Source organism: Marmota monax, unplaced genomic scaffold (genome assembly GCF_021218885.2).
Source record: "Marmota monax isolate L192 unplaced genomic scaffold, Marmota_monax_Labrador192_F-V1.1 WCK01_AAM20220418_F8-fsc00411, whole genome shotgun sequence".
Taxonomy (NCBI): domain Eukaryota; kingdom Metazoa; phylum Chordata; class Mammalia; order Rodentia; family Sciuridae; genus Marmota; species Marmota monax.
In genome coordinates this window covers 610,689-635,674 of record NW_026694521.1, presented here as the reverse complement: position 1 = coordinate 635,674, position 24,986 = coordinate 610,689, and the positions used below count along the sequence as shown (strand labels likewise).

The window sequence follows — 24,986 nt, the reverse complement described above, 5'->3', positions numbered from 1 at the left end:
CTGATTTCATACCTAAAATCTAATGTGAAGATCAATTAAGAATAACAATTTAATTAACATAGTTTAAGCCTCACTTGCACGATAATATATATTAGGCAAGGTTTACTAAGTTTTTAATTTATTCTTTGAATTTTCAAGTATTTTATAGGCAATAGAATTATAACACTTGTACTTTCATTTTAATGTATATATTAAGGTAATAATAAATTGTTGGAATGCAGAAGAGTTTCAATAGTGACCACCACTATTGAAACTTTGTCACTGTAAAATATGTTCTTCTCTGCCCTCATTCCATTAGTGCAGCAAAATGACTGACAGATGTGAGCAAAAATACAATAAACAGAAATAAAGCAGCATTTTTTCTGTCCTCATTTGAAGAAAATTTACTGAAATAAAAATAAAACGAAAGGTAATAATAACATTTGTATTTAATGTAGTAATATAAGTCATCTTGTTATCAGAGATTTTCATCTTTTTATTCATTTATGGTTTTTCTTTTTGCAGAACTAAGGATTGGGCACAGTGCTCTATCACTGAGCTACTCTCCTAGCCCTTTTTATTTTGAGACAGGATCTCTCTAAATTGCCAAGACTGGCCTTGAACTGGGAATCCTGCCATCTCAGTCTTCTGAGTTACTGGGATTATGGGCATACACCACTGCAGCTGACCAAATTTTCACTTATCAGCATTAGTTGTCACTGAAATATTTTATGCCTAAATCTAATTATGCAAAGGGGAAAGTATTATTTTCAGTGTGCCATATTTAATTTCCCCAACTGTCTTTTTTCTCTAAGGCCCTGAAGGGATAAATGATGGTCTAGCAAGTTTTCAATAAATAATGACAATTTATCAGTGAAGCGGCTTATTTTTAGGAGATGAATAGCTAGGTACAATTGTGACTTTAATTTCCAAATCCCTAAGAAAGTAAAGCTTTGATAGAAATGATAAAGTTTAGAGAGCCAATTAGTTTGGACGGGAGCTGGAGGGCATGGGTGCATAGCAAAGATGCATCTTATTTCACAAATGCTGGTTTTCAAGTGGGTGTCATATGCAAGGAGAGCTCTGTTAGGCAGGCAACTGGAAATGGGTCAGTAGATCTTAGGGAAAAGGTCAGCGGATTTATGCAGAAGTAGTGTCAGCTTTCATTATTAGGGACCCCCAAATAGGGAATGTGTATTTCAGAAAGAAGGATTGAGGAGACTGGGTCACTGTACAAGTGAGCAGGGAATGTGGTGTAACAGGAAAACAAATGTAGTTTGGGATCAAAAGGATTGTTCAGAATTCTAGTTTCACATTAGTTATTTGACCTTGAGCAAATCTCTCTGAACCTCAAGTTCCCCTGTTATTAAAATGGGAATATGAGAACCTAACAAACAACCTTCAATGTGTTGTGGATTGAACGTGGTGTAGAGACATTTTCATGAATTTGAAGGTGCCATGCACCAACGTTATCCTCCTCCTCCTCATCATCAACATTATCACTATTATATGTATATGAATAATTGTTTAAAATATTTAAACTTGAAAAAGGAGGGAATTAAATTCACTTACTCAATAAGTATCTTTGGATAAGGCACTGAATTAGGTACTGGGGAGAGGAAAATAAATAAGACATGGTTTCTTTTTTCTCATGGCTCACACATCCTGTCAGGAAAAACAACACATGAGCATGTGCCAAGTATAAGGAGAATTGTAAGCAAAGGTCGCAAAAAGTGAAAGAATGAAGGGGAATAAAAAAGAGAATAAGGTAAACCAATACCAAAGTTATAAGGAAGCCTTCTGGGAAGAATCTGTTCTGCATCTAAGTTGTTCACCTAAAAAAGGAACAGCAATGGAAAGTAGAAAATGTCAAGCCCTGGAGATATCAAGAGAAAATGGTGAACACAAAATGCTTGAGAGAACCAGCCAAAAATTACGCCGTGGAGAGGAGGTAGTGGTGAGATGATCTGTGTCGTGTTAAATTGCCTGATTTATGATGACGAGATAATGATTATAAAAAGAAGAATGCAGAATCAATTTTTTTTTTTTTTTTTTTACATAGAGCCCTTTGGTAGAGGTATTAAAGTACAATATGAGGAAAATAAATTTGGAATCATGGAGGTCAGTCTGGAACGTAAAGCATAGAGCAGGTAGTTGAGGGTTTTGAATTAAAATTAACTTGGATTTAAAATGATGGTGATTCAATGATCAAATGGGGTTCATCCCAGGGATGCAAGGTTGGTTTGATATACAGAAATCAATAAATATAATTTATCACATCTATAGCCTTAAAGACAAGAATCACATGGTTATCTCAAATAGATGCAGAAAAAGAAATTGACAAAATACAGCATTCATTCAAAACACTAGGAAAACTAGGGATAGTGGAGACTTACCTCAGCACTATAACGACTGTGTCTGCTAAGTCTCAGGCCAAGAACAGTTAAAACAGAGAAAAATCGAAAGCATTCCCTGTAAAACTGGAGCAGAACAGGAATGCCCTCTTTCACCACTTCTATTCCCCATCAGAGAAAACTTTCAAGAAAATGAAAAGAAGGCACTGAGGGAAATAGACTCTAATCTGTCCCATGAAAAGCCTTATTATATCCAGTAGCACCTGGAACCATCTACAGCTGTCAACTAATAGGTTAATCTTTTTACACGAGCTAATTTAAGATGGATTTTCATCACTGACGACGTCAATGCTCCGAATTAGCACAATGCCTATAACTAAGCTTTTGCTTTTTGTTTCCCAATCAAGTTGTTCAATCAGAAACCCGGAAATCATCCCTCTCCTTCATTTCCTTTCTTCTTAATGTCTTTTCAATTCTACCACTGTTTTAGTCAGTTTTTTTTTTTTTTTTTTTTTTTTTTTTTACTGCTGTGACTAAAAGATCTGACAAGAAAAATTTTAGAGGAGAAAAAGTTTATTTTGAGGCTCATGGTTTCCGAGGTCTCAGTCCATAGGTAGGTGGCTCCATTCTTTGGGTCTTGAGGTAAGGCAGAACGTCATAGCAGAATGCTACCGCCAAGGAAAGTGACTCAGAACATGATCAGGAAAGAGAGGGGTGAGGGGGAGGGAGAGGGGAAAAGAAGGAGAGAGGGGGTGGGAAGAGGGAGAGACTCCTCTCTCCAGATGCAAAATATATACCCCAAAGTCACACCCCCAATGCCCACCTCCTCCATCCACCACCCTACCTACCTGCACACAGTTAGGACTCAGATAATCCTTATTAGGGGTTAATTCACTTGGTTAAGGCTCTCATAACCCAATCATTTCACCTCTCAATGTTCTTGCATTGTCTCACACATGAGCTTTTGGGGAACACATCCCATCCAAACTATCATAGCCACCAAAATATTTTCCACTCATTTCATTGAACATGCCCACTGTTTAACCGTAAGTCCAGTATGAATTCCTTCTTATCTGACGCCAGAGTAACACAGTGATCTCTTAACTGTTCCTCTTGTTTTTTATACTTGTTTCCTTCTAATACTTTCTACATAGCAGTTTATTAACTTTTTTAAATTTAAAGAAGTATCATTCTCTCCCCACTTGAAAGTCTTTAATGGCTCTTTATTGTACTTATCTTGGTGCATTGTCCCTTTAGCAATTTGGCCCCTGCCCATTTATCCATCCTTATTCTAAGCATTTTTCCTTTACCTCCCCATACTAAAATTCCTTTCCTGACTAAGATCCTTTCCGATCTTTCTTTTCCCTTCTATCTTGAATGTTCTTTTATTTTCTTTCTTTTTTCTTTTTTTTATTAACATATTTATTTTCATCCTTTAAATATTAGCTTTAGTGTCACCTCCTAAAATAAGTTTCTAAAAACACAATAATCTAAAATAAGTTCCCTTTAATCTTTCAACATCTGTTTCCTTTCAGGTGAGTTACTATAGTTTATAATTATGTTGTAGATTTTCCTTATGTTTTTTCTTTTTATATATTTTATTTTTCCATTGATTGGCTATTTATTATACATCTTTTCCTGAGAATTACAATTTCTACAAAGTAAGGGAGAATATCTCCTCTATTCATCTCTTTATTCCCAGTATCTAGTAGAAATAAGTAACAATGTTTGTTTGCTTAATTCTATTAAGTAATTCATTTATCTTTGTAGATATAGCCTGTGATTATACAGAAAGTAAAAGAAAGCCCATTTTAAAATATGCCATTTAACCACTCATCAATATGTCACACACACTATTTTGGACATTTAAAAAATAGTGAACATTTTGCAAAATTATATTTTAGTTAATGCCAAATACATTCAAAGTTATGTACTTTTTAAAATCAACTACTAAGAAATTATAAAAATAAACTCTAGTGACAAAAGCAAGTGGATGGTTTGTTTTTTTTAAGTACATGGGTTTAAAAAAATCTCTGTACATAAGACTTATTCCACAGGTTCAATTGTCTGCTATTGTCACTTCATCCTTACATTCATCTAAGGAAAATAAATTATTAGATTTGAAAGCAGCATTAACTATAGCAGAATTTGAGATGTAAAATAAAACAAGAATAAGAAAAATAGAACAAAACAAAAACAAGGATCTTTTTTCTAAGACAAAAAATTGTAAATGCAATATGTTTGAGCATTTCATCTGAGTCTTTTATTTGACAGAAAAAAAGGGATGAATTTCTCCTTTATTCTTTTTGTCCGATTCAGGCCCTCAGTGAATTGGATGATGCCCAACAACCCTGAGGAAGGCACTCTACTTTATTGAGAACACCAATTCAAATGCTAATCTCATCTGGAAACATACTCACAGGTATACTCAGAAACAATGTTCAATCTGAACACCCCATGGACCACTCAGGTTGACACATAAAATTAATTATCATAATAGGGAAATTTAAACTCTCACACTCTTTGAAGACCTAAATGTATAAGATAATGCATAGTTTCACAGACTTACCAATTCTTCCTTATTTTCTTTTGGCTCTTTCCTCTCAGCAACCTAACCAATACCCATTGCAATTTGTCCCTCTTTATAATCACACTGGTACTGAGTCATTAAATCTTGAATGGGAATCTGTTATATATTGAGCATACTACAATTAGAGTAGGCATTGAGAACTGAGAGCAAATTACAAGTAGTGTTTGTGATAATCTGTTATAGGGAGGTTCCAAGCAAAGAAATGTGAACCAGTTAGTGCTGATTTGTAAAATACAGATTAATGGAATAAAAGTAGTTTGCAACAGCCAAGGAGGCCATACCTTCACAAAGACAACTAGGGGTTGGGTAAACCAGAGAACATGGAAGATAAATGGCATTCTGTGGAGAAAGAATACTAGGAAGGCTCTGAAGGGAAATTGCCCCTGGAACATACAAGGAAAGTGGGACTGCTGACCATAATAGAACAGAGATGTGCCCATCAGCTCTAAAGCAAAATTAAAATAGTGTCCTTGCCTCAGGTGGGAAAACATGGTTGTAATGAATAAATGATGGTAGTCATAGATTTTCTGTTTAAGTAAACGATGGATGAATTACTCAATAAGCATCCTGTCTATGGAAAAAGTCTGGTTCCTTATCACATATGCTCCATACAGAGATACAAACATTTGCATAGAAATGAATTGATTTGAGAAAGGGCAGGAAAGGGGAAGCAACAGAGGGAGTCGATGGAGCTGATAAGAAAGTGCAGAGGAAAATATCCTTATGGATTTGTTTAATAAGACTCTATTGCACTTATGGCATGTAGTGCCTTTGATAATTTAACTCATGTGGGTACCTCTCATCCATGTCATTTTAGATAAGGAGGGGAAAATTTGATTTTTAAAAGAGAAGTAATGACTATTTTGTATTTATAAATCATTCATCACACAAAGTCTTCATAGAAAAGCTATATGCATTGACATTTGAAAATAAGTGAACTATACCTATTTTTGAGAAGCTTGAAGTACATCGTAAAAATGGAGATTTCTGGTATGCAAAATCTGAGTGGTTTACTTAGTAAGTTTCATTTTTTTTTAAATTTCTGAAGTTTCCAATAAAAGTATTTTAAAGAGTACCTACTTTGGGGGAGTTTATTTCTATCCAGTAAGTATTATTAGAAGTAAAGTTATGCAGCTTTAGAGAATAACATTTTACATCTTTTCCTTAAATAAACATACATGTTTGTTATTGTATCTTCAAGAAAAAATTAACTGAATTTCAATGAATGTTTGAAAAGAAAACAGATAAATTAGAATTACTAGAGCAAACAAAAGATTTTTTTTCTTACTGCAGGATCCCTTGGCTTAGTAAAATATGCTAATGTGCTTTGGAAATCTTTACAAGTGATATCATATCAAAATATTTTTTAAAATGATATATTTGGGGACTATTTTTGAGAAGATTCTTAAAGAGTTAAGACTTTACAGAATATAATATTGAATCTATTACTAGAAGCTAATATCATCTAAAAAATGTCAATTATGGAAGTAAGCTGTACTTTGAGAAACCACAGGATACAAAAATTCCAAGTGGAAGTGTTTTCTAGAATGACTTTACTACAGAACTCTTCCCCTTACTATTCCTTAAATATTTTTAAATGCTTTGAGATAGGTAGTACACAATAATGATTAATCAGGAGGTTTTCAAGTCACATGCTTTGAACTCCAAGTTAATCACTAATTTTAAGTGTGATAATGGGTAAGTTACTTTCTCTTCAAGTCTTACATATCATATCTCTGGAAACTTTTGCACAGTGTCAATTAAAAGTTGGCTTGCGGGGCTGGGATGTGGCTCAAGCGGTAGCGCGCTTGCCTGGCATGCGTGCGGCCCGGGTTCGATCCTCAGCACCACTTACAAACAAAGATGTTGTGTCCGACAATAACTAAAAAATAAATATTAAAATTCTTTCTCTCTCTCTCTCCCTCTCTCACTCTCTCTTTAAAAAAAAAAAAAAAAAAAGTTGGCTTGCAGGAACCAATGGAAAGAGTCTGAAATGAGTCTGAAGGTCCTGTGTTACGTTTCCACATTGTGAAATTTAGGAAATATCTGCTTCACAGAGTTGGGTGGATGTTCTGGTCAGCTTTTTGCTGCTGTGACCACAACACCTGACAAGAACAACTTAGGGGAGAAAAAGTTTATTTTGGCTCATAGTTTCAGAGGTTTAGTCAATGGTTAGCCAGCTCCATAGCTTTGTTTCTGAGGGGAGGCAGAATATCATGGCCAAAGGGCATGGCAGCTCAGGACACCACAACCAGGAAGTGGAGATGGAGAGAGACCTCAAACTCACCAGACAAAATATAAACCCCAAAGAAATGCCCTCAGTAAACTATTTCCTCCAGCCACACACTACCTGCCTATACTTACTACCCAGTTAGTCCTTATCAATGGAAAGTTAGGTTACAACTCTCATAATCCAATTATTTCACCTCTGAACATTCTTCCATTGTCTCATACGTGAACTTTGAGGAGACGCCTCATGTTTAACCAGAACAGTGGATATTCTATAGTAGTACAAAAAATATTTCATAATGAAAATGGTTTATTTTTTGTGCAATCCCAAAGCATAGAACTTATTTTTAATGGCATTAAAATAATTCCAATATGCAAAACCCACCAATAAAAACCTACCATTCCATTTATAAAAAAGCCTTTCTGACTTCTTACCATGTAATTTTTGCTATGATTTAAAATTGCAATGTCTCTCCAAAAGCTCATACTTTGTCTCAATGCATAAATATTCAGAGGTAGGGCTATGGGAAAGTGAATGAATCATGAAAGCTCTAAAATCCACAGTGGATTCATCTACTGATAACTGAATAGACTGGGATGTAGTGGAAAGTTAGGCAGACGGGGTGTGGTTAGAGAAAATTGGTCAGTGGGAATGTGTCCTGGAGGACTATGACTTATCCCCACCTCTCTTTCTTTTCCTTCCTCCCCCCTCTCTCTCTCCCTCTCTCTTTCTCTCTTTCTTTCTCCCTCCCTCCCTCTCTCTGCTTCCCAGCTTATTTGAGCTGACTGCTTTCCTCCTCCATGCCTTTCTGCCCTGATGTTCTGCTGAGCCTCAGGCACAGAGCAATGGAACTGGCTTACCATGGACTAAAACTTCTGAAACTGAGCCAAACTAAATTTTTTCTTAAGTTATTTTTCTTATGTAGTTGTCACAGTGATGAAAAGCTGACTAACACACTCAATGAATGGTGAATTATTTAAGGATAGAAAGCAAAGTAAGACAAGTTTTCCTCTCAGAAGCTGCACTGCAGGAGTAGAGCACTGTGCATGATGTAGTAGTAGTTGTATTCTGACAGCAACTCAGGTTTTCCTCCATCTTCAGAGACAATGCCATCTGTGGTTTATAATCTAGTATTATGACATTTTTGTTTTGATGCTTTCAACCATACAAATGATTTTCTGTAACTCACAAATAACTCCAAGAGAAGATGAGATTGTTTAGCTAAGTAATATGATTGTTACAGGCTGATTACAGTTGCTACAGCAGGGCCCTTTAGCAGAATTCTCAAAATTGTCACTTGACTCATTGATCACAAAGTTATTAAACACCTAATTTGTTTCAATATTTTTCCATGAGCAGGGTCCTCAGTGGGGAGCAGAATATCTATAACTAACACCTCTTGGAACAATCTGGTAGTTCAGATAGGCAGCTGAGCAGGGTTACCCTTTATTAGGCATAATGCATAAGGCAGGATGAACCATGGAGGAAGCTGGAAATTGCTGGCCACTCAGTAAGCCTGCAATTTATTGGCAATATAACATGTTTTGATTATTGCTAACAATTAGAACACAAGACAAACATGCCTATTGCTTTGGATAATAAAAATGTGTAACATCAAATGTAAATGAATATAAAGAGTGAATGGATGTGAAGCATGGCACACTGATTGGATTATTTTATGGAATCAATTGATATGAAAGGAGGCTTTTTCCTCTCTTCAACTTCACTTAGTCTTTTTTTTTCTAGACTTTATACTCCAGGCAAATAGCTATATAAGAAATGTTATTTATTTTTATTGGTTTTAGAGATGTTCCACAATTTTTATCAAGGTGGAAACTAATAACTAAAATGAGTTGCAAGAACTGTCTTGTGGAGAGAACTGCCATATCAGGTTGCCTTACCAGCCCCTAACTCTACCTTACCACATACACACATTAAACTTTACAATACATTCTCCATCTCATTAATGGCTCTGAACTTTTCTCCTTCTCCCCCTAAATTGTATCATTCATCCTTTCCTTTTCTTCTTTTATTATCTTTCTTTTATCTGACATCTGCCAAAACAATGCTATGATTTGAATGACTCATGTTGAAAACTAATCCCCAATGCAACTGTATTATGAAGTGGGGTCCTTTATTTTAAGGAGTGGCTAAACTATGAGGAGTCATTTTTGTTGTTGTTTTTGTTGTTTGTTTTTGGTACCTTGGATTGAACTTAGGGCCCCTTAACCACTGAGACAAATGCCCAGCCCGGCCCCCCCCCCCGCCCCTTTTATTTCATTTTGAGACAGGGTCTCACTGATTTGCTTAGCACCTTGCTAAGTTGCTGAGACTAGCTTTGAACTCATAATCTTTCTGCCTCAGCCCCCCAAGCTGCTGGGATCACAAGCATGCACCACCATTCCCTGTGAGAACTCTGTTCTCGTGAAGGTAGTCATGCCTTTGAAAAATACATTGAGGGGAGTTCATCTTCCCTCCTTCCCACTGTGTGAGGACACAGTATTTATTTGCTCTGAAGGATGTAGCAGCCAGGCACACACTTGAAGCAGAGCGCAGCCCTCACCAGACATCAAGTCTTCTGACACAATGATCTTGGACTTCCTGGCTTCCAGAACTGTGAGACATTAGGCCTTTAAGGAGGTAAGTAAGGTTGGATTGGTTATGAGTGGCCCTCATCCCATAGGTCTGGTGCCCTTATAAAAAACAGAGACACCAGGTGTGCCTTCACACAATGACAAGGCCATGTGAAGACTTGGAGATAAGATGCCTTCTGCAGCCAGGAAGAAAGGCCTACCCTGCTGGAACCTTGATATGGGACTTTCAGAATAGTAAGAAAGCAAATTTGGGTGGTGTAAGCCTTTGGTGTTCTGCTATGGCAGCCTGAGCAGACCAATATGAAGGTTTTTAACATTTATTTTAAAACTATCACGTGGTTCTTGGAGTGCCAGAAATTTTGATTAGAACTAATCTGATTTAAGCATGGAGGAGGGGCCAGAGAAACATTTAAAGAAAGGGTTATTATCTACAAATGACTGTTGAGAAAGACCAAGACTCAAGACCCAGACCTTCCATTGCTGGGCAAGGACTTCCATTATTGTAGGCTCACTCTTTCCTCATTCTCTTGTTGTCCTTTTTGAGTTGTTTCTTCATTCACCTAGCTTGTTTTGTACCTTTGATTGATATATAAAGTTTTTCTCTCCCAGGTTAATATTAGTTTGCTGGCTTAGGATTTATACCCTCAAGATCGTTTTGCCCAGAACACTAAAATTCCACATTCTTATCCATTGATTAATTGATTGATTTATTCAACTAATATTTAATGTACCAGTCACTGGGAATGCAGGTGACTAAGAAGCAGCTGTTTTTAACTGTGTTTACATTCTACTGGAGAAGTTATTGCTAAATTATAAACAAATTGGATCGGATGGTTATAGGTTCTACAGAGAAAACAGAAGCAAATGTTTAGCCTGTGAATATGTATGTATGGAAGGGTGAGGATGGTAAGAAAGACACTGTGTCAGACTAATGACCTTCTCAGAATTAAAAAAAAAAAGGAGGGATTCAGGGGAAGGTATGGGTAGATGCATTCTAAATGAGGGCAACAGGGACCATTTGTTAAACTAGTAGTTTATGTATTTCTTGGACCTTTGTATTGTCAGCTTTAAAAAATTTCTGATATCCAGGTTGAATGCCTGTCCAGTTACATTTGAGCTCTAAGGAGGCATCAATATTTTAATAGCTCTTCGGGTGTTTCCAATACTCAGTCATGGTTGAGAATCACTTGTTATAAATGAGCTTGTTTTGTTGCAGAAATTGAAAGAAGGTCAAAGAGGCTAAAGTGGAAAAGGATGAAAGGAAAGGGAAAGGAGAATGAAAGATTTATAGGTCATGATAAATTCCTTGGATTTTATTTTGAATGTTATAGAAAGCCTTTGCAGGTTTTTAGCAGAAGGTGCTATGTGATTTCTTTTTCAAAAGATTACTTTTCCAGCTTAGTGGAGAACTGACTACCAAGGCATGAACAAAGGAAATCAGGAAACAAATTTGGATACGATTACAACAATTATCCTAAGATAACAGCTATAAGGTAGAAGAAATGCTCAAATGAAATCTATGTTAAGCAGATCATTATTTTTTCTTTGCTAGGTTACCTGTGTTTTCATATAAGATTTTTGGAATAATATTTTCATTGCTGATAGATTAGTTTACTAGGGCTGCTGTAACAAAATAGCATATACAGAGTGGCTTAAACCACAGAAATTTATTTTATCAACTTGGAGGTTAGAAAGTCTATATCAAGGTATGAGGGGGTTTGATTTCTTCTAAGGCCCTCTCTTTTCTCTTGGGGATGGCTGCTTTCTCACTGTGTCCTCATTAGGCCTCTTGTCTGTCATAGAGCATTTGTGATGTTTCTTTTTGTGCCCTGATCTCTTTTTAATAAGAACAGCATTCAGATTGAATGGGATCACCTAATAGCCTCACTTTAACTTAATCACTTCTTTTTAGAAACAGTCAAACTGGGAGATTAGGACCTCAATAGATGAATTTGGGGAAGGCATGAACATTTGGTTGTCTGACATTTCACTATTAGTTTGCAAAATTTTCAGCTGAAGATGCATATGTTCTTTTGGCACAGAAAGTGTTATTTCCAGTACCTCAACAATTATTACTCTATTTCATATATACCCCCTCTTTTAAAACTCATTGTAGAGAAATGTTGGAATGTCTGTATAAATTCTTCACTTCTCTAAACTTGTCTATGATTCTAATCCCCTCATTGCATTTAGCTCTGTATTCTCACAGAATACCTTGGTAGATTTTCAGCCCAGTGATTCACTTTTCAACCATGTCCATTCTGTTACATAGACCATTGTTTTCAATTTAAATGACCAAAGCTTAATTGTAAAGACTTCTAGGGAATTCTTTTTAATAGCTGCAATATTCCTTTAAATAGTTTTGAATATATTAATTATACTTAAACTCTTCTCTCTGCTTGCTTCATTGACTTTTTGCAACCTCAGATGATTCTACCTTTGCCACCATCTGTTTTTGAATGTAGAATTCAAAGAAGAAATAAGCATTCCTTCCGTATTGCTTCCATTTGGATCTGATCCCACTTACTTTATATTTTTCCAGGCACTCCTCACAATCATTAAACCAGAATGGCTCTTTAAATTTTGTTTTTGCCTACTATATATTTATTCTCCATTATGTGTATATGTATGAATGAATATATAAACACATGTGTGTATAAAATTCATATATATGTATATATACACATATATAACCATTTTTCTAATTTTGTGAAGTCCTGAATAAGTGGGCATATTGCAGCATTTTTGCAGTTTGTCATTTTGATTTAATTTTTACATTTTGGAATATCTTTACCTTGTCTCATCTTTTGTACTCATTGTTAATTTATTTATTTACTATTTTTTATAAAACCCCTGCCAGTTTTTGTTCTGGTCCTATTCATTTTTTGTTTTTCTAAGTTCATTTTCATGGATATGTATAGTCTTTCCAGAAATGATATCTATATTTTGTTCTGTCAAGGAGAATTTCCTCTCCACAAATGTTTTGTCATTATTTGGTGATATAAATATTAATACCTCCTTCCCAAATAGAAGCTAATGTCTTATTTGAAAAGAATACTAGAAGTATTAGGTTAGGTTGGGCAAAATACAAACTAATATTGTTAAAACAAGAATAAATTCATTTTAACTATTTTATATATTTATAAAAAATAATAATATAATTTAAAATATAATCTGACAATAAATGTATTTACATTTGTAAATTATAGATTCAGTCATAATATTGATTTCGTACAGAATAAATGTACAGATTGGCTTAAGTTGAAACCACAAAAGTGGGACAGAAAGTTACATACTATGCAAGAAGAATGTAAGAGACGCTGTCTACCACTAAGATATGGGAATAAAATTTTTTTATGTCCTTTGAGTATTAACTCACTAGCAAAGTGGAGGGAAATAAGGATACTTTAATCTTCAAGTCTCAGCACAATGCCATTAACAGACTTGAAAACATCTTTGCTGACCTACAAAGTGAAAATTTAGAAAAAGGTCATCTAGAGTGGAATATTATGACAAAGAACCAAAAAATTATAGACCTAGTCCTGGTGAGGTTCTTTAAAAAGGTGAGGGACGGATTGTAATTTATTTAGAGTTTTTTTTTTTCTCTCTCATTACTCATTATAATTCCTTTCTAATTGCCAATTAACCATTTTAGACATCTATTTTAAAGTTCTTTACTAAATGGTTAGGTCCATAAGATAAATAAGCAGATTTTTCCCCCTTAAGAAGCTTACTGTCTTTAGGACTGTTAAAGTTATAAACCAAGGTCTCTGGGTGTTAAGTGTTAGAACATTGTTTCTCCTCCTCCTCCTCCCTGCCTTCTTTCTCTCTCTCTCTATCTCTCTCTCTCCCTCCGTCCCTCCCTCCCTCTCTTTGGTATGTGTAGTACTGGGGACTGGACTCAGGTGCACTTTTCCACTAAGCTACATCACCAGCCCTTCTTCTTATTTATTTATTTTTCAAATTTTGAGACAGGGTTTTGCTGAGTTGCTGAGGCTGGCTGCAAGTTTGGGATCCTCCTGCTTCAGACACCAGAGTTGCTGAGATTATAGGCACGTACCACCTATAAAATTTCCTTTCTTAATTTAGAATTCATCTATAAATATTCTTTGTGTACAGAGAGGAGACAAGTTGAAAACTCTGTTGCACTGGGTACCTCTCCAGCTATTCCTTGACCAGAGGTAACTCTATCCCACTCATTGATGTTCTCGAGTCCTCCAGCCAGGCATGGACTTTCTCTGAAGACATGTATTATATAATGTTGCTGCCGCTGGTGGTACCTGATTTCACAAGCTGCGGAGGGCTTTTTCTACTCTTTAAAATATTATGTTTTCTTAAATTACATATTTTAAATATAAGATACCTAATATAGTCCAAACATACAGAAACAATGTAAAACAGCAGTTTCCAGGAGCTAGAGGAAGCAAGAATTGGAATTATTCAGTGAGTAGAGAGTTATAGCTTTGCAAGATGAAAAATTCTGGAGAGGTCTAGCATAATAATGTGAATATGTTTAATATTGCTGACCCAAGATTTTTTAAATCATATTTTTAAATTGATTTTATTTTTTTAAATACATGACAGTGGAATGTATTACAATTCTTATAACACATATAGAGCACAATTTTTTCATCTTTGTATAAAGTATGTTCACACCAATTCATGTCTTTATATATGTACTTTTTTGCATTACAATTCTTATTACACATATGTACCACGATTTTTCATATCTCTGTTTGTATATAAAGTAGGTTGACACCCAATTCGTGTCTTCATACATGTACTGTGGATAATGATGTCCATCACATTCCACCCATCCTTATTAATCCCCTGCCCCCTCCATTTCCCTCCCTCCTCTCTGCCCTATCTAGAATTCATCTATTAGTCCAATGTTCCCCCTCCCTACCCCATTATGAGTCAGTCTTCTAATATCAGAGAAACATTTGGGATTTGTTTTTTGGGGATTGGCTAACTTGACTTAGCATTGTCTTCTCCAATGACATCCATTTACCTGCAAATGCCATGATTTTATTTTCTTTTATTGCTGAGTAAAATTCTATTGTGTATACATGCCGCATTTTATTTTATCCATTCATCCACTGAAGGGCATCTAGGTTGGCTCCACAGTTCACCTATTTTGAATTGTGCTGCTATAAACATTGATGTGGCTGTGTCCCTATAGTATGCTGTTTTTAAGTCCTTTGGGTAAAATCCGAGAGGGATAGCTGGGTCAAATGGTGGCTCCATTCCCAGATACCAAGGAATCTCCATACTGCTTTCCCTATTGGCTGCATCAATTTGCAGAACCATCAGCAATGTATGAGTGTACCTTTTTCCCCGGATTCTCACCAACAATTATTATTGTTTGTCTTCATAATAGCTTCCATTCTGACTGGAGTGAGATATCTTAGAGTAGTTTTGATTTGCATTTTTCTAAAATTAATATGGTTCTTATATTTTTTGAGGTTTGATTTATTGTTCATTAAAGGTTTTGAAGAACAATTTAAAACAACATTAGGTGGATTTGAGGGATGATGAGGAGGTAGATGTCATCGCTGAGACAGCTACTTCACTTTATCATAATGCAAAAGGAATAAACCTGATATTCCAGAAAATTGGGATAAAAAGGTCTGTTCCAGAGACATAGGAAACTGAATTCTTTATCCTATTACTACCTTCCTAACATTTGCTATTCCTTTTTAACATTTTCTGTCTTTTCACATTCTCCCAGAGAGAAAAAGAGGATTATTTCAGTCCACTGGCTTATCCAGAAAGGAATTATGTATACATGGGTGTGTATATACATGCCTATATACATGCTCTAAGCTATGGTATCATGGATGGAGAGAATTATAGAGGGAACAAGGAGGACAAGGTGAATTATTTGGTGTGTATTGAAGGTTTTTTTTTTTAAACAAAACAAATATTCCTAATAAAACATGGGTAAAATTGTTTTTCAAATCTCTTATTTTGTTTCCTTGAATAAAACATTATGTATGTAGATGCTAAGGCGAGAAATAAAGCAGGTAATTGGTTTAAGGATCGTTCGGGTGAGGATGGGGTGGAAGAGTTGACTCTGCCTGTTTAGCCACTGAGTTGCTTAGAATCCAGAGAAAGGCATGAACTAATTATTGTGGATGTCTTGTGATGGCTGATTCAAAAATGGATAAAGGAGAAAATGAAATGGTAATCTCAAATCGGATGGAGGTGAGGCTGTGAGAATTAGACAAGGAGGAGTAAACCTCACCAAGAGTGTAAAGTTTCATGGTATCTTGTTCAGTGGGCATGTGGAGTTAGTAGGAGGAAAGTTTTAGTCACAGTACATAGAGCTCTGTGGATCCCTTTTTAATTTTTGACAATGGGAATGTAAAAGCCAGGGGAGATGTGGTTTTTGTCTGAAACACCTGGAGATTGGAGGATCTCTGTTGAAACTCGGCATGCAGCGTTAACATAATTAATCTTTTTCTCGTAAATATCACTCTAGTGACAGTGTTATGACTAAAACAAAGGTTTAGGCCAAGGTACAAGAAATCCTACTGGTAGACTATTTTGAAAACCCATTTGAGGGACTAAAATAAGACAGAAGCTATGATGATGTGAAGAAAGATGAAAGAAAAAAAGATTGTTATCCAAAAAGTTAAGAAAATAAAATCACCAGTATCTAAGCTTTAATTTATTTCTACTAGTGGAAAAAGAAAACATGCATTAATCTGATTCTTTCAGTTTCTTTTGACAGAAACTCTCCCCAAACTAGCTTCTTTAATTAATTAATTCATTCAACTATTTATTAAAATTTAGGAATTGTCCTAAGGCTCTGGGGCTATAGTAGTGAATAGTAGTGAACAGGCAAGCTAAGAATCTGCTAGAATAGAGTTTATATTTTAGTATGAGAAAGAGACTATAAAGAAATGAGTAAATTAGAAAATTCAGATTGTTATGCTTGTTATGAGAGTGTGGAATGAAAGAGTAACCAAAGAATTATTGAAAGAATACACTACCTTAATTACTCTTGGCAGGGAAGTCCTGTCTGAAGAAGTGATGTATACTCAAGATTATGAAAAATTGTTTCTATTAGGACATATAACTGAAATAATTCTGTGTGATGCTGTTTTTAGACAGAAATAGATAGATAAGATACTCATATTGCAGCAAGAGGTCCTCCAAGAATCTTGCTTCTGAAAAGGAAACATGCTCCCCACCCTGAGGCTATCTGTAGGAGCAGAAGTGGGTATCTTTGTCCTACTGATCATTGGACAATTACTGTGGTTTTACATGGGTAACATAATGGAAAGATGCTTTAGAAACACAGAAGTAAGCGGAGTGATTTTGCAAAATAGGTTAGGGTAATCACAGTAGACTGAAAAAAAAACATACCCATCATCACAAACTAAACACTTTAGTCCCACAATTCACAATATTTCTTACGTAGAAAACAAAGAAAGGGTATTCTGTGCATTTGGATGAATGAACAATGACTACCTAAATAAAAGAAGTCATACATTTTAGAGAAGAGCCTATTATATGTTAGACCCACAGTGATGAGGTCAGAATTATCAAGGCAATGCTGACTATAGCCACATAATCAAATATAATTAGAAAATAGTATTAGGAAATAGTTTTAAAAAACACGGCCTTGTTTTTTTCTTGCAAATGTGCCGCAGTCCAGCTGCAGCAAACTAACCGGGGGGTGACGAGCAACTTGTGTACATTGATACAGCAGGAGTGGGAGCCGTTTATTGTAGGACAGGAGGGGTATGTATACATTGCACACAGCTTATCTTAGTTAACATAAACTAGATATAGCAGTCAACCAATAAGGAATCTCCACACTTAATGGCTCCCTGGCATTACTTCACAAACCACTCCCTCTGGCAAAATGCCCGGCGCCATCTTGACTTGTTTACAGACCCTAACACAAATGTTGTTTTGATGCATGCATCTGATTCAGTTTCTTTTGAAATCTGTATTATGATGTACAAAAATCACATTTTTAACTGTCAGTAATAAGACTGAGAAATTTTCTTTAAAAACAATTCCATACCAAATAAAACCCTAATGAATAAATGACTATCAGATGCAAACAGATATGTTAGAATTTGATTTAGGAAATCAGAAATGGTTAGTAAACACTTGTTTTTTTTTGTCAGAGAAGACGACTATGGTAATGGTGAGGAAGGACTCTCTGTAGCTAATAAGCACAAGACTTAATTCTGGTTTTGAGGGTTTTTTGTGGTTGTAATTCAACAATATATGATGATGCTGATGTGATTGTGTGTGAGTGTGTATGTATACTTTACCCATATGTTTGTTTATCCCTTTAAAATATTATTGCATAATAATTTCTTAGTTCAAATAGTAAGGCATCCTTTTTCAGGGATCTTGTTTTATATTTAGAGTTAAAAAAATGGTAACTGTATTAGCAAGAAGAGACTGAAGTTAGTGTTTGTACACTAAATCAATCTCTTTACCTGTGTTTGTGACGAGTCTATATGCTCTTCTGATTTTTTTTTTTTTCTTTTATACCTCAAGGATGGGTAACTTTAGGGATGTATTTAGAATTGATCTGACAACTGAGTTAATTGAAATGTTAAAAAGACCTCTGTTTTTAATGGGAAAAAGAAATCTTTCAAGAGGAGCTATTCTTCTTAAAAGAGAGATCACAAAAGAAGTGAGACATATGATGGTGGCCATTAGAGAGAAGGATGAATGCCTGTTTGTGAAGTGCTGCTTCAGCTGTCCCAGGAGACTAGCTGCCAAGCACACTCAAGGAGGAAATACAAAATCAGACATCTGTATGTGTGCGGCATCCACCATGTTTGCTCTGAGGAGAGAGAACCATATGAAGCAAGACAGCAAAGGTGAAATCCAACAAGATAGCCTACTTTATTGCCATGGCAACTCAACCCTGATGAAAGTAGAAAAACAATAAAATATCTGTGAAAAAAAAATCTGTTCTATGAATACCTACTGATTTGAGGAAAGATGCACCCCTGGAAAGTGCTTGATATTTGGTAATTTCTTGTAACAAAGCAAGGGGTGCTACTTTTGGGAAATGCTGGTTTAAAAAGCAACACATTTACTAAATTATTTAGTTTATCTTGGTTGCTAAACTTAGATTTATATGTGAAATCTGTAGTTTCATATAAAAATATTAAGTGACATTGCAGAGGTTCAGGTATTAACCTTGTCATTCTCTTTGATGCCTTTTGTCAATTTTTTTTTTTTTTTGCAATCGTACCTTACATAAATTGTGTGTTTGATAAGTAAGAGGAGTTCTATGAAATATTTCTATTAAGTTAAATTAAAGCTACATTTTATTGGCCTAGAATAGATTCGCAAATTTCAACATTATTTTTAAAAAATGCTCTTTCTTCAACCTGCTGTTTACATGGTTCATTATAAAGGAAAAAATGTTTCTTTTTAATCTTATGAATTTGTTGAACTATCACAGCTTTCTAAATCTTCCTAGAGTTTAGGCAACTCTGAGCTGTTGCTGTGATTGTTTTTATTCAAATAAGACCTTCTGGTTTGTAGAAAATGTCTGGGAAAGCTTGTTTTTCTTTTAAAAAAATTTTTTCTTTGAAGTAATTTACAGACAACAAAATCAATTGTAAGAAAGTGAGCTTTGACAAATATAGGCATACATACAGTTATTTTCACAATTACTTTCTTTGCATTATTATTACATTTAATTTAGGAATTAAAGTATGCATCTCTGGCTTTTCACACTATTTTATTTATGCTGACTTGCATTTGGTAAAATATAGAAATGATACAGCATATCCTGTAACCTTTACGTTAGCATTGATACATGAAAAGATACACACACACATAAATTACATTTATATGTTATAAACTCAGCAATGAGGTGTTATATTTTTTATTCAAAAAAATATAGATTTTTAAAAGGAATTAAGAATATTATAATACAAACCTTTTATTATCTTGCATTTATTTACATTATGTTAGTATCCCTATTGCTCTTCCTCTTTTCTGTGGGTTTGAATTACAACTGGATACACTTTTCTTTCAAACTGAAATAATTCTTTTTGAACTTTGTTTTTTTTTGGTATGGGGATTGAACTAAGTGGCACTGGACCACTGAGCTAACATCCCCCAGCCCTGTTTTGTATTTTATTTAAAGACAGGGTCTCACTGAGTTGCTTAGTGGTTCTCTTTTGCTAAGGCTGCTTTTCTTTCCCCCCCTAACTTTTATTTATTTATTTATTTATTTATTTATTTATTTATTTATTTATATATAGCAGCAGAATGCATTACAAATCTTATTACATATATAGAGCTAATTTTTTTCATATCTCTGGTTGTATACATAGTATACTCATACAAATTTGTGTCTTCATATATGTACTTTGGAAAATAATGATCATCACATTCCACCATCATTAAGTACCCCATGCCACCTCCCTCTCCCTCCCACCCCTCTGCCCTATCTAGAGTTTGTCTATTCCGCACTTGCTCCCTCTCCCTATCCCATTATGAATCAGCTTCCTTATATCAAAGAAAACATTTGGCATTTGGTTTTTTGAGATTGGCTAACTTCACTTAGCATTAACTTCTCTAACTCCATCCACTTACCTGCAAATGCCATGATTTTATTCTCTTTTATTGCTGAGTAATATTCCTTTTTGTATATTCCATCTAGGTTGATTCCACAGTTTAGCTATTGTGAATTGTGCTGCTATAAACATCGGTGTGACTGTGTCCCTGTAGTATGCTGTTTTTAAGTCCTTTGGGTATAGATGGAGGAGAGGGATAGCTGGGTCAAATGGTGGTTCCATTCCCATTTTCCAAGAAACCACCATACTGCTTTCCATAGTGGCTGCACCAATTTGCAGGCCCACCAGCAGTGTATGAGTGTACCTCTTTCCCCACATCCTTGCCAACACTAATTGTTGTTTGTATGCATAATAGCTGCCATTCTGACTGGAGTAAGATGAAATCATAGAGTGGTTTTGATTTGCATTTCTCTAATTGCTAGTGATGATGAACATTTTTTCATATATTTGTTGATTGATTGTACATCATATTCTGAGAAGTATCTCTTCAGGTCCTTGGCCCATTATTGATTGGGTTATTTGGTTTTTTGGTGTCTAGCTTTTTGAATTCTTTATATATCCTATGATTAGTGCTCTATCTGATGTGTGAGGTGTAAAAACTTGCTACCAAGATGTAGTCTCCCTATTCACTTCACAGATTGTTTCTTTTGCTGAGAAGAAACTTAAAGTTTAAGTTCATCCCATTTATTGATTCTTGATTTTAATTCTTGTGCCACAGGAGTCTTATTAAGGAAGTTGGGGCCTAATTCCACACGATGGAGATTAGAGCCTACTTTTTCTTCTGTTAGAAACAGGGTCTCTGGTTGTATTCCTAAGTCCTTGATCCATTTTGAGTTGAGTTTTGTGCATGGTGAGAGATAGGGGTTTACTTTTCATTTTGTTGCATATGGATTTCTAGTTTTCCCAGCACCACTTGTTGAAGAGGCTATCTTTTCTGCAATGCATGTTCTTGGCACCTTTGTCTAATATAAGATAATTGTAGTTTTGTGGGTTAGTCTCTGTGTCCTCTATTCTGAACCATTGGTCTACCAATCTGTGTTGGTGCCAATACCATGCTGTTTTTGTTACTATTTCTCTGTATTACAGTTGAAGGTCTGGTATAGTGATACCATCTGTTTCACTCTTCCTGATAAGGATTGCTTTAGCTATTGACAGACCTTTAGCCATGCTGAAGGAGAGAAGGAAAGAAAAAAATTCAAATTACTAACAGGTGATGAAAAAGGAAATATCACAATGGACACTACGGAAATACAGAAGATAATTAGAAATTATTTTGAAAACCTGTACTCCAATAAAATAGAATATATTAAAGACATTGACAAATTTCTGTAGTCATATAATTTGCCCAAATTGAATCAGAATGATATACAAAATTTAAATAGATCAATTTCAAGTGATGAAATAATAGACACCATCAAAAGTCTACCAACCAAGAAAAGCCCAGGACCAAGCAGATACACAGCCAAGTTCCACAAGAGTTTTAAATAAAAGTTAATACCAATACTTTCCAACTTATTTCAGGAAATAGAAAAAGAGGCAGCACTTCCAAACTCATTCTATGAGGCCAATATCACACATCAAAAAAAGAAAACTTCAAACCCAAATCTCTAATGAATAAAGATACAAAAATTCTCAATAAAATTCTGGCAAATAGAATACAAAAACATATCAAAAAGATCATGCACCATGATCAAGTGGGATTCATCCCAGGGATGCAAGTTTTGTTCAACATATAGAAATCAATAAATATAATTCACCACATCAATAGACTTAAAGATAAGAATCATATGATCATCTCAATAGACACAGGAAAAGAATTTGACAACATATAGCACCCCTTTGTGTTCAAAATACTGGAAAAACTAGGGATAACAGTAACATATCTCAACATCATAAAGGCTGTCTATGCTAAGCCCCAGGCCAACATCATTCTAAATGGAGAAAAACTGAAGGTATTCCCTCTATAAACTGGAACAAGACAGGGGAACCCTCTTTCACCACTTCTATTTAACATAGTTCTTGAAACACTGGCCAGAGCATTCACAGAGACGAAAGAAATTAAAGGAGTACACATAGTAAAAGAAGAACTCAAATTGGCACTATTTGCTAATGATATGATTCTATACCTGAACGTCCCTAAAATTTCCACCAAAAAACTTCTAGAACTAGTAAATGAATTCATCAAAGTATCAGGCTATAAAATCAACACCCATAAATCAAATGCATTTCTGTATATCAGTGACAAATTCTCAGAAAGGGAAATGAAGAAAACTATCCCATTCTCAATGGCCTCAAAAAAAAAATAAATAAAAGAAAAAGAAAAAGAAAGAAAAAAGAAAAGAAAAAAACCTTGGGAATCAACTTAATGAAAAAGGTGAAAGATCTATATAATGAAAATTATAGAAACCTAAAGAAAAAAATCAAAGAAGACCTTAGAAGATGGAAAGATCTACCTTGCTCTTGGATAGGCAGAATTAATATTATCAAAATGATCATACTTCCAAAAGCACTATACAGATTTATTGCAATTCCGATCAAAATTCCAATGACATTCCTCCTAGAAATAGAAAAAGCAATCATGAAATTCATCTGAGGCTGGTTTTAAACTTGCAGTCTTCCTGCTTTATCCTCCAGAGCTGCTGGGATTACAGGCTTGTGGCACCACACCGGGCTCTTTTTTAATTTCTTAGACTATACTTCTTAGCATTAAATTATTTCAATATTTTTAAATTAAAAAGCTTTTAACATTCATTCATCAAGAATTGTTTCAGTAGATCTTAAATTCTTATTTGGTAGCTATTTTATTCCTCCAGCAGGCAGGAACATAGTCCCTCCACTACCACAAATTATGCAGTAGAGTTTCCCGAATTTGAGGAAATCGCAGGGGTCAGCACTTCCAGAGTGCAATGGATAAGACTAGACCTAGGAAACCACCTTCATGATTGTGGTATCTCCCCTGCCAGGTAAGTATTGTTACTATTATTTCAATGTGTTTTTTACCTCTGTTGTTTCTAATGAGAAATTGGCCATTTATTGTATCATCATGAAGTACATGAAGCATATTTTGAACACTTCTCTCTGCTTTTGCCTTTCAATATAGTGATGTATCCAATTGTGGTTCTTTTGTGTTTATAATATTTGGTGTTCATTGAGGTTGTAGGATATGTAGGTTAATTTTACCACCAAATTCTGAGAGTTTGGGCCACTGTTACTTTAAATATTTTTCTAACTTACTTTTTTCCCCTGGAAATCTTAATCTCACATATTGAGATGTTTGCTAATGTGTCACAAAATCACCAAATATGGGGGGAGGGTGTCAATTACTTCTTTATCCGTTCTTTGAAATTTAAATTTTCTACTGCTTTATCTCTAAGCTTACTAATTCTTTCTTCCACTAACTCATACATTTCAAATCTACTAAACAGTAGAGACTTTAATTTTAGCTATTACAATTTTCAGTTCTAGAATTTAAATTTAAATTTTCCTCAAAAAAATTCCATTTCTCCATTGAGATTCCTTACAGGTTTGAGTCATATTTTCTTTGGTTATTCGAACATGAATTCACTTATTTTTTTTGAAATTAAATGAATAATACATACATAATACATACTTTGACAACTCTAAATCTAACATACAGAGACACCTGAAGTCAATTGTGATTGACTGTTTCTAAAATTTTTTTCCAGGTTATGGATCACATTCCTATTTATTTGTCTAGTTCATGAATAACAATTTGGCTGATAATTGTTGCATGATAGATAATATACTATAACCATTCTGGATTTGTTTGTTTTCTTCCAAGGAATGTTTCTTGTTTGTTTGTTTTAGTAGTCAATTATGTTATTTACAGTCATATTGTGAAATACTTCCCCACTGCAGTAGGTCAGTATTGACTTATTTTTTAGTGTAATTTTCTTAGGATCCCCCCTGTGTTTGCATAGTTTAGGGATAAATCAATAATTCTAACAAGGATATGCTGACACTTCAAGCCAATATGATTCCCACATGCACCAAGCCAGCTGTGTATGAGATGAGGACTATAGGTAAAGGTGTAGCAAAATCACATTTCTCTGGTCTTTCAGTTTTCACTGAGCTCTCTGGAATCTGTTGAATATTCTTAACTTATCCATCAGCCAAGCATATTCAAAGAATATCTCTCATTTCTTCTCTGATTCTCTTGCTTTCAACTATTTCAATTGGGAATCAATTTAATAAAAGAGGTAAAAGACCTCTACAATTAAAACTATAGAACACTAAAGAAAGATATTGAAGAAGACCTTAGAAGATGGAAATATCTCCCATGCTCCTAGACAGGCAGAATTTATATTGTCAAAATGGCCATACTACCAAAGCACTATACAGATTCAATGCTATTCCAATTAAAATCCCAATGTCATTCCTTATAGGTATAGAAAAAGCAATCATGAAACTCATTTGGAAAAATAAGAGACCCAGAATAGCCAAAGCAATCCTTAGCAAGAAGAGTGAAACAGGAGGCATAATAACACCAGACTTTAAACTATACTACAAAGTTATATAGAAACAAAAATAGCATGATATTGGCACCAAAACAAACATGTAGACTGATGGTACATAATAAAAGACACAGAGACAAAGGCACATGAATACAGTTATCTCATACTAGACAAAGTCACCAAAACC

The 24,986-nt window shown here is 34.9% G+C and overlaps 1 non-coding gene across 1 annotated transcript; it reads right to left on the bottom strand.

Annotated features, from left to right (window-relative positions):
* Positions 1 to 23,139: 23,139 nt before the first annotated feature.
* On the bottom strand, positions 23,140 to 23,295 carry LOC124076307 (U1 spliceosomal RNA). The gene has a single exon (XR_006846319.1). It is a non-coding gene; the product is annotated as a U1 spliceosomal RNA (small nuclear RNA).
* Positions 23,296 to 24,986: the final 1,691 nt, after the last annotated feature.